This window comes from Echinops telfairi, unplaced genomic scaffold (genome assembly GCF_000313985.2).
Source record: "Echinops telfairi isolate 266 unplaced genomic scaffold, ASM31398v2 ScPeMD7_23;HRSCAF=83, whole genome shotgun sequence".
NCBI lineage: Eukaryota > Metazoa > Chordata > Mammalia > Afrosoricida > Tenrecidae > Echinops > Echinops telfairi.
The window spans coordinates 8,250,220-8,260,892 of NW_022103920.1; positions in this window are offsets into that span (position 1 = coordinate 8,250,220).

A 10,673-nucleotide genomic window follows, 5' to 3' on the forward strand; every position below is an offset into this window, starting at 1 on the left:
CAAAGTCGGGTTCAAATCCACCAGTTGCTCCTTGGGCGAAAGTTGTGGCTATCTGCCCCGGTAACGGTTCACAGTGTCAGAAATCCTGACTGTGAGTCAGAATCGGCTTGATGGCAGTTGGGGTAAGCCTTATGGAATCAGACCGCCGCTCTTTCTTCCCTAGACTTGAACCCTCGACCTTCCCATGAGTAGATGCATCCCACTGTGCTGCCAGGGCTCCTTATAGCATGTTTTATGACATATCAATGAGAATACAGATGTGGATTAAAACAGAGATTTCCTGTCGGGGAGGGCGTGTGGGGGTGGGGTTAGGAAACAAGGCTTGTTACCACTCTGAACAGGGTCCTGAAAGAGCCTCCGTTTGTTTATGCCCCAGCTGCTTCTCCTCCTGAAGCCCACCGGGATTGCCCTACCGTGTCCCCAGGCCCGGAGCAGGGCTTTCCCTTGTTTCTCTCTGGGGAGAAAGGTGTAACGTTGGACAAAAGACATCCACAACGCAGCCTTCGCCCTGGTCCCCCTCTGGTAGATCTTCTTTCCCCACCCTATGCTCTCAAAATTGGTTTTGAAAAGTGTCTCTCCCCTCGCCACCCCCCCTCCGTGTGTGTGTGTGTGTGTGTGTGTGTGTGTGTGTGTGTGTGTGTGAGTGACAGAGAGAGAAAGACAGACAGACAAACCATGGGAGGAAGGCAGCCTACTTTGGCTTGATACTCGCTCAGGCTGACCCTGAGAGGAGTCTGGAAACTGCGGCGAGTGGGGTGTGTTCCAGAAGGGAGGAATGGGGGTGGTGGGTGCATAGAGCCAGTGTCTGCTGGCTTCGGAGGGGAAGGGGTAGTCTTGGGTGATTCAGCTGTGGTGACCTAGAGTAAAGGTGCACAGAGGCTGCCTGGCCTTGCTTGCTCGCTCCTGCGGTGAAGTGGACTGATTGCCCAGCAGCCCGCAGCCCAGATGTGCCTTCCAGAGGTCCCTGGAGCCCCCAGAGAAGTTTGTCCTGGAAGGAGGGCGCTCCAGAGAAAGACTTCCTGCCTCCCTCAGCTCTTTCTCTGGACCCTGCCAGGATATTTGAAACCGCTGCAGCATGGCCTCTGCTTCTGGCTGACGTGATTCTGGGGAAGGGCCTGAGGGAGGGTCTTACTGCTGGTTCCCAACCGGCCTGGGCGGGCTTTTGTGGTGGCTGCCTACTGGCTTGTTTGAAAAATGACCACAGCGGGGCTGGGAGGGTGTGGTAGTTCATGCAGGGGCAGGACCCAGATGTGCAGGGAAAGCGGGCAGGAGCCAGATGTGCAGTGTCGGCTACGAAGCAGCGTTACGAAATCCTTTTTCTTCTCATTCTATTTAAAAAGCGCAAGATGACTTCTATGCTCTCCACTTGGGACCCGTCTTGTCTCCGAACAGCTCAGCCTGCCGCAGCCTTGATAGAAGCTGCATGGACCGTGAGGCAGGCGTTTGGTAGCTCCGGCAATGGTGTTATTGCCTATCAAGCTCGAGGGGTTGGCAGAGATTTGGAAACAGATACAACTTCCCCATCTGCTGTGAGCGTCCTGTCTGGCTGCCTGGAGCAGGTGGTCCTTCAGGTGAACGCTCTAATGCTGAGGCCTGACTTCAGCTGAGGCACCCTGCTGAGATGGAAGCTTCAATGACTTACATTGACTTGCCTTCCAGCACTATGATGAACAAAACTATCAAAAGTACAAGAAACTATTCCCCCGGAACCCACCTGCTGGTTTCACCCCAAGGGTTGTTGGCAAGTGTGGGCCCAGATGTGGAGGTGACCGGGTGGCTGAACATTCGGGATCAGCTTTGAACTGGGCACTCAGCTAGTCGGGCCGGCTTGACGGGGGATTTGTCAGGTGGTTTGAGTTGGACAGTGCTTTCAGTAGCTGGGAGATTTCACCAGTGGTCTTCACACAGGTGGGTAGCCTGCAGGTGTTCTTAAACCTTTAGTGATTCGCCTTGGGGATTGCAGAGCACACCCAGGTGCTCCAACCGAACTCCAGGACCGTTGAGTAGCTAGGCTCGTGCCCCGGAAGGGAAACCACCTCATCAAGAGGTGAGCCTGATAGTGACCATAGAGATGCTCTGATTCACGGGGGTCTTGTGTGTGCAGAGCTGCTGCCTGGGGCTTTCCAGCTTTGACCCTTAGAACAGGTCACCAGGCCTTTCTTATGAGGGGGTTAGTGCTGCCAGCCTGATGGCAGACCCGTCAAGTGCCTGTGCTCCCCAGGCGTGGCTGTTGTGGCTAGGTGCTGTCTTGTCGGTTCTGACCCATAGTGACCTTAAGCACAACAGAATGAAACACTGCCTGACCCTGAGCCATCGTCCCAACAGTTGCTACACTGGAGTTTATTGTCGAAGCCACTGTGTCAACCCATCCCATCGAGGGCCTTGCCCTCTTTGGCTGCCCTTCCACTTTACCAAGCATGATGTCCTTCTCTAGGGACTGGTGTCCTGACAACATGTCCCAAGTACGGGAGAAGAAGTCCCGCCATCCATGTCTCTCAGGAGCACTCTGACCTTACATCTCCCAAGACTCCAAGAGCCAAACTCGCTGCCAGGGAGTCGATCCCAACATAGTGGCCCTATAGGACAGGGTGGAACGGCCCCTGTGGATTTCTGAGACGGTGACTCTTTCTGAGAGTAGAAAGCGTCATCTTTCTCTTGCTTCCAAGACCAGGAGAGTAAATAAATAAACAACCCTGTGGCTGTTGAGGCAATTCCAACTCGTAGCGGCCCTGTGGGTCAGAGCACCACAGCCCTGTGGGGTTTCCAAAGCTGTGGTCTCTGTAGGTGCAGACTGCCTCATCTTTCTTCAGCACAGTGACTGGTGGGTTCGAACTGCTGACCTTTGGCTTAGCAGCCAAGTGCTTAGCCATTGTGCCACCAAGGACAACCTCTCAGCAGTGCAGGCAGGCGCTGTCATGGGGGAGCCCCCGATGTGCTGACTCGCCAAGGGGGTAACCTGGTGGGGACTCTGTGAGCTCCCCTGCATCTGGGTCAGTCCCCGGGCCAGGCAAGCTAGACGTGTTCTGTGCTGGCCCGCAGCAGTAAGAAGCCTGGCTGTGGTGGGTGAAGGAGTTTTTCCAGTTTCATGTGGCTATTTAAATCCTGTGGGGCCATGTGGTTAAGAGCGGGCACTGCCTGCCTCCTGGGGCGTGGCCCTGCCTGTGGTCTCTGGGGGCAGGTGGCCCTGGCCGTGGTCTTGTGGGTCCCTTGGTGGGTGGAGACTGGTGGCTGTAGTAGGAGTGGGGGCATGGTGTCCTCTTGTCCCTCTTTGGTGGCACCAGGACCCCAAAGTCAGGGGATAGGAGACCCACTGTCTCCATCTATCTGCTTACCAGCCCTGCTTCTCGAGCCCTCGGGCTCCCACCTGACTCGGGTGGGGCACTTACCCACCTGGCATCTGGCCGTTGTGTCTGAGGAGAATCTGCCGCCTCCCCAGGGAGAGGTTTGCCAAGAGGGAAGCAAGTGCATCCAGGGCAGGGCAGGAGCCCGCAGGGGACTTTGAGAGGACGCTCACCAGATGCCACTTCTGCCTGTTAATATAAATTGGGGGCAGTGAAAAGGTAAACCGCAAAAGAAACTCTGCTGCCTTGGGGTTGATCTCCACTCAGATGGACCCTAAAGGACAGAGTAGAACTGCCCCGCAGGGTGTCCTAAGCCGTCGCCTTTGTGAGAGCAGGCTGCCGCATCTCTCTCCTGAGGGTTGGCTGATGGGTTTGAACTACTGACCTTGTGGTTGGTTAGCCGCCCAACACGCAATCTGTTACGCCACCAGGGCCCCTAGGTTCCCCGAAACTCAAAACCAGACTCCCTGACTTTGAGTCGATAAGAATTCACAGCGACCCTCTAGGATAGGGTCGAACTGCCCCTGTGGGGTTCCCAGCCTGTGAACTCTCGTGGGAGTAGAAAGCTCCACCTTTCTCCCGCGGAGTGCCTGGTGATTTCAAACTGCTGGCCTTTCGGATCTGAAAACACGGGACGAGAAGGGGCAGCATTGCTTCTGGGTTAGGGTAAACCTGGCTCTGCCCGAACTCTCCTTGGCTACGGAGCAGCTTGGCCTGGGTCACCCTTCATGCTTGTGTTGTGTTGGGCACTCACAGGAGCCGGGACACTTTGCTCCCCCTTATCACTGTACCCCAGTTATCTCAAGGACTGTTTAGTGACTCAGCGGGCCTTGCTGGGATACACATGGCCGCTTGTGGGTCAGAGTCCCTGTCAGATGCTGGCCGTGTTGTGATGGTTTTCGGTTTTGCTCAGGCCGGGGACTGCCCTCTGTGGCCCTGAGGTGGTCTCTCTGACTTTTGTAGGACCGTGGGGAAGGTCAGTGCAAAAGTTGCGTCTCCCTTTCTCAATCTGGTCCCCTCGGTGTGTCGGGCCATCGTCTTGCTCGGCAGTCCCTGTCCGGTGCCCCTGCCTGCTGGTCTCTGGTAGAACCGACCCCTGAAACTGCTGGCGTTGTGGAGGTGGGCCCCTCTCCGCCACCCTGGTGTGCTTTCCCCAGTCCTTGTTGCAGGTGGAGTTGGTGGTGGCTCTGGGAGAGAGTTGTCCTGTGGGCCGGCGGGCCTGCCGGGGGCTGTGCGCCCAGGACACTACCTGTCACTTCCACATCCTAGGCCTCGGCTTCTTCCGTCACAGGAGACGGCCCCGAAAGTTCTTCCCAGGCCATGGTTCCCGCGGGAAGTCGCCCCGCTGTAAACACCGGGCTTTAAAAACAACAGCAGCATCCAGTGGGGGACTGGTCTGGTCTGAGCTGCATGGTTGGCCACTGAGGCTCTGTGTGTTGTAGCTTCTGATTTCTGACTGAAAACCCTGCCAAAGAAATCCAGACAAAACAGAGAACTGGAGAGGAAAGAGGCCCAGAGGTAGGAGACTTAAAAAAACAGTATATCAGGAGACACACACACACACACACACACACACACACACGCACACCTCTTCAGACATCTTGGCAAACGGGAAGTCTGAGGGGAGAAACGCTTCCCAGTCATCTAAGTGGAAAATGCTGGTTTTGTTTTATTTTTATTTTTTCCATTTCATATCTTGGAAATGTCTGAATAGTTTTTGTCTAAAAGGGAAATTCCTTCTGGCTGAGAAAGAGCCTTCAGGACTCAAACCGATCGGCTGATGTTTTTAGAAAACTTGGAGGAATTGGGGGCTTGTGATAAAAATGCTTCCTCACCAGACGGCTCAGGGACGGGCACTGAAGCCCGAGGTTGCCAATCACAGCGTCGGAAGGCTCACCCAGCGACGCTTTCTGGCTGGCGGGCTGGCCTGCCCCTGCCGCCTCCCAGGGAAGCGGGCATCTTTTCTAAACCTGCACACGATCTAGCAGGGGGCTCTGTGTTCTCGACCTCGTGGTTCTCCCAGTGGAATGAGGTGGAAGAAATAGAAACGGTCATTTCGAGCCTAGGACTCGTTTCACAGTTGTGGGCAGAGCCACAGACCTAAGGCCATGACGGGAGCTAGAGAACACATCACCGAGCAGGGCTATTTGCAGTGGGTCCTGGAGTATAAAGAGGAGCTCCCTCGGCAGTGGACACAGCATGGAGAGTTCCCTCCGAGCCACGGCACTGGTGGTAGAGTGCATTGGGGGCTCAGGGAAGCCAGCAGCCACGTGAGATGGTCGGAGATGGTGGCGGGTCACCAAGGACACAGCCCGGGCTCTGCCAGACCTTGTGTAGGACAAGCAGGTGCCCTTTCTCCAGAGAGGGGGGTGGCCAGCAACCAAAGGCCAATCGTGCCTGCTCAGGACGAGCAGTGTGCCAGCCGTATTCACAGAACCAGGAAACAGCCTCCTGGGACCACCTGCGGCCAGAGCTCCGGACACGCACCTGTGAGCAGCCAAGAGGCGCTGCGAGGAGGACCGGGGCCTCCTGCACAGCCAGTGGAGTAACGGAACCACATGCCAGCACCTTCCCGGTACCATTCCCCAATCAGGATGCGATACAATGTTGAGGGCTCCTGTCCTCTGGAGCCTGCATCCCGCCCACCCCACCTGCTCCCTCCCTCTGCTGGCAGCTGGACTTCACACCCCGCTGGAGGGAGTCGGGTCTGGGGTCCTGCTTCCTCTTACCCACAGGGGCCCCTTATTTGTCTCCTTTCTGCCCCCTCCTCTGTGTGTCCTCTCCGATCTTGCCCTCTTTTTGTCTGTCTGTCCTCTTCCGCTACTTCTTTCCCTACTACTCTTTCCCACTAGAGGGTCTTGTCTTTGTTCCCAAGTGTCATTCAACCGGCAGGCCCTGGCTAGGCTCTGAGCTCGGGGTTCAGGGTCTAGATCTGCTCCCGGATCTTGATGGGGCAGGGGGTGTCCTAACAGGTTATGACTCTGGGGCCAGGGGCAGTATCACTTGGAGGTGTACAACTATAGAGTCATGTAGTATTAGGTGTTGGGTGGGGGGCCAGCCCCCACCACAAACCACAGGTTTAGTAAGCACAATTGTACGGTTGAGATATATATATGTTATATTAAAGTCATTGAGAGCATGAGCGATAGAAGAGATATTACAATAATGCAGTCAGACACCATGCATGGTAGCATGCTCACCTCAGCCCCGCTTGGTGGTCCACGTGGAGAGAGAGAGGGAAGGGAAGGAGGGCAAGGGGAAAGGGAAACAGTGGATGGGAGAGGAGAGGGGCAAGAGAGGAGAGGGAGAGACTGGCGAGAGGAGGAGGAGGAGGAGGAGGAGGAGGGAGAGGGCAGCGAGAGCTCTCTATTGCTAACCCAGGCCTATATACCTTTTTGGGGGCATGCAAGCCCACTAATTACAGGTAAAGTCATATGTCACCGGAAGGGGTTGCACTATAGGTTATACAGCAATGAGAGGGGGTGGTCTAGGGACATACACACAATAGGAAGAGGAGGGGTTGGGGTATACATTTTACCATGTGGTGGTTTCTTGGATTTAGGTTGGCGGTTTAACTTTGACCCTTCTCTGGATCTCCATAGGAACCATTATCAGTAGGGTGTGAACTCCACCTATAGGAACAAAGCTAATGATTGTAAGCTTTAGGGAGAAGTAATCCATTGTCTCCAGCAGCAGGGAGCAGGCCCACCCCTGTGGTGTGGCCAGACAGCAATCTGCCTCCAGGGAGGATGTCTAAGCATCTGACCTCCCCCCACAGAGTCAGAACCTTTGGGGGTGCACAGCTTCGGAGTCTGTCTGGCGCCTGGAAATGGCAGGGTTGACTTTCCCTGTGTGAGCCGTAGCTGAGGGTGCAGCGGGTGGGGGGTGGGAGTGGTCTCATACAGAGTCTCATTCCGAGGGGGCCGGTCTGAGTTGTGAAGAGAGGATCTAGCCACCGAGGGAGTTAGTAGGCTCCGCTGCTATCTGAAAAGTTGGAAGTTCCTCAGAAGAAAGTCGGCTAACCTACTTGTGAGAACTTGGCCCCTGAAAACTCTGTGGATGGACACAGGTGGAGTGGCAGCAGCCGTGGGCTCAGTCTCCATCTTCCCCAGAAGCCTGTGAGGCGTTCCTGGTGCCTGGGTCTCTCTTCCCTGAAATGCTGACACACCACCCCCTCCTCCCTGGCTCGGGTGCTGCAAGAGCAGGGTCCCTTGGGCTTTGGAGCCTGACCCACCGGCTCTCTGCAGGCGTCTGCCTGGCTGGCTGAGCTCGGTCACCACTGCTCTTTCCTCTGCCTTTCTCCAGTGGTCCAGGGGAGAGGGTGAGCCCCGGACCTGCCTCCCTGGGTCTCCGACCACCCGTGCGCCAAGCCCACTCCAGCATGCTCCAGGCCAGAGCTAAGTCACTCACACTGCGAGGATGGGACAAAATGACTTCTCATAAAACCCCAGAGTTCAAGGGGCAGGGGCAGGTGGGTGTGGAGTGGGGGTGTAAGAAGGGGGCCAGGCATGTGTGAGGCAAGATGTCAAGGGTTGGCACAGGGGTCTAGGTGTTGGACAAAGGTCTTCAACACCACTGTGGTTTAAGCTTTTCAGAGTATAATGTTGCAGATGCTCCCCTCACATAACTCACATACCCTCACACACATCACACATATGCCACGCAGCTACCACACATATGGAGCACACATGCCCATACCCTTGTATATACTTACCCTCCACACATAGATACTACACACCACACATCACACCCCCCCTTGTATATATATATTACATACATACATACATCACACACGTGCACACCATGTACACCACACATCACACATAGACCACACACGTACCACACATATGCATCACATGCACCCACACCCTCATATATATGCTCATGCTCTGCACCGCATAGACACACAGTTCCCTTACATACACCGCTTACCCCTGTGCACACACTGAACATAGAGCACACGCACACATTGTCATACTCCCACACACACTGTCCCCACATATAATGTGCACACCACATACATACATTCTCGTGTGGCACCCTGCAGGTGGGCGGTTTCCTGGTGCATATGGGGCGCAGTGAGGGGGTGAGGAGTTGGGGTCTTGCTGCGTCTTGTTGTGGGATGGCTGGAGAGAGGGCAGGGGGTGGGGGAATGTCAGCAGGTGGGCACCAGCTTGGTGGCCCTGGTGTTTTCAGGAAAGGGACCCCAGAGAGCCAGATGAAGGTGGAGGGGAGCAAACCTGGAGCCGGTGGGGCCCCCATTGCCCTGTGACCCCACTGTGCTATGTCCAGCAGGCCAGGCCAGTGTGGAGAAGGTGGGTGTTTGGGGATGATGGGAAGATTTGACTCTCCTTGGGGTCTGCTGTTGACCATCCGGTCCTCACTCTGGGGGGCAGAGAGCGGGTGGCCACCCGCCAGCCTCCCACACAGGGACTGCTTGGAGCTGGGCAGCTGGGCGGAGTGGCTCCAAGGCCAGGGCTGGCCAGTGGGATCACGCAGAAGCCCAGCAGTGAAGGGTGGCTTACAGCAGGCTCCCCAGAGCAGAGAGGCCGGTTTGGGGGTCCCTGCTGTTTGGAGATGGGGGTTGAGTCTGGGGAAGGCGTGCTGTGTGTGTGGGAGGGTGTAACACTTCTTCAGAGAGCCCTGGGCTGGCCCTCAGGCCCTCCTGACCAGGGCCCATTGAGCTTTGTGGCGTCCTTGCACCCAGGCTGCTCCCACTCTGGGGGCTCAAGGGTCTTTGTGCTGGTGTGGGGGTGGGGGAGTAGCTGTCTAAGGCCCTTTAAGCTGGGAGGGGTAGCCTGAAGCTGGGGGCCTGGGGGTCAGCTGAATCAGCTTGTTGCAGGGACGGCTGGCCTGGGACTCCACCGTGGGTTCTGGACAAGAAACCCTGCTCCCCGCTCATCATGAGTGATGCCAGTCCCTCCTAGCTGCTGGGCCCACCGAGCCAGCGAAAAAAGCCAGCCTTGGACTTGGTAGGATTGCACTCCAGCCCCAGCCGGTCTGAGGAGTCCTGGTTGGTGGGGTCGGCAGTTCAAACCCACCAGCTGCTCCGAGGGAGAAGGACAAGGAGGCTGTTTTGCAGTCTGGGAAACCCACCGTGCAGTTCTGCTCTGTCCTGTATGGTCACTAAGAGTGGGACTCGATTGGGCGGCGTGGATTCTGTGAGGCGTGGGGTGTGGTTATGAAGGAGCCCTGGTGGCACTAACCCGGCGGTGAGCAGTGCAGACCCTCCAGCTGGGAGGGAGATGTAGCAGGCAGTCTGCTGCCCTAGCAGCGGCTGCCTTCCATCGCTGAGGCTGCCGCTCTGTCCCACAGGGTCCCTCTGCGTCGGGCCGACTCAGCTGCAATGGGTTTGGGTGTTTTCTTCCTTGTTATTCCTTCTCCCTGAGTTGGCTCTGACCCCGGGGACCCGCGTGGGCAGAGCAGAGCCTCCCCTTAGGGCTTCAGAACAGGTGGTCAGGCAGTTGCTAAACAGTGGGAGTGTGTGTGTGTGTGTGTGTGTGTGTGTGTGTGGTGTAGTCTGTATGCCTGGGTGGTGGAGTGGCGTGTGAGTATACCTGGGAGGGTGTGTTGTGTGCACTGTGTGTGATTCAGTAGGAAGTGAAGGTGAAATGTGTGGTATAGAAGAGAGTGCTGTGTGAGCTATGGAGTATGTGTGGTATACAGTATGTGTGTTTATGTGAGGGTTTTGGGTTTGTGTGGTGTTCAGTGGGGGTGTGAGATGTGGTGTGTGTGTGTGTGTGTGTGTTCATTTATTAGAGGTGGCCTGAGCAGCTTCCCCAGCTGTGAACTCTGGGGCATGTCCCTGGTCTCTGGGCCCTTGCAGCTGGGGTAAGGAGTACCTATGTAGTGCAGCAGTGTGTGGGATGCGCTCCCAGACGCGGTCCTCTCTGATGCCCACAGTAAACTTCTGCAAAGCTCTGAGTGCCTCAAGGTTCGATAGCAAAGGCCCACTCTCTTCCCTCCCCACTGTGTGCTTTCCTGGTTGGCTGGTCACTGCTGTCCAGGTGCCAGTGTGCCACCACGTGATCTCAGACACTCCTCAACTGTGTCTCGGTGTGAGCAGACTTTCTCCAACTGGGCAGGCCAGCCCCCTCAGAGCACCTGGGTACCCCCGGCCCCCACCTCCTCCTCCACTCTTCCTCTTTTCTGCCACTTCATGGGGACCCTCCCCTTGCCAACAAACGGCTCCAAATTAAGCAGGCTTCCTCCACAGTGCAAACTGTTACCATGCCACCCAGCTGTGCCCGGCCCTTCACCACCCTTTGTCTGCCAGAACAGAGCTGTGCCCCAGGTGGATTTCAGTGACTGGGTTTTCGGAGCTTGTTTACT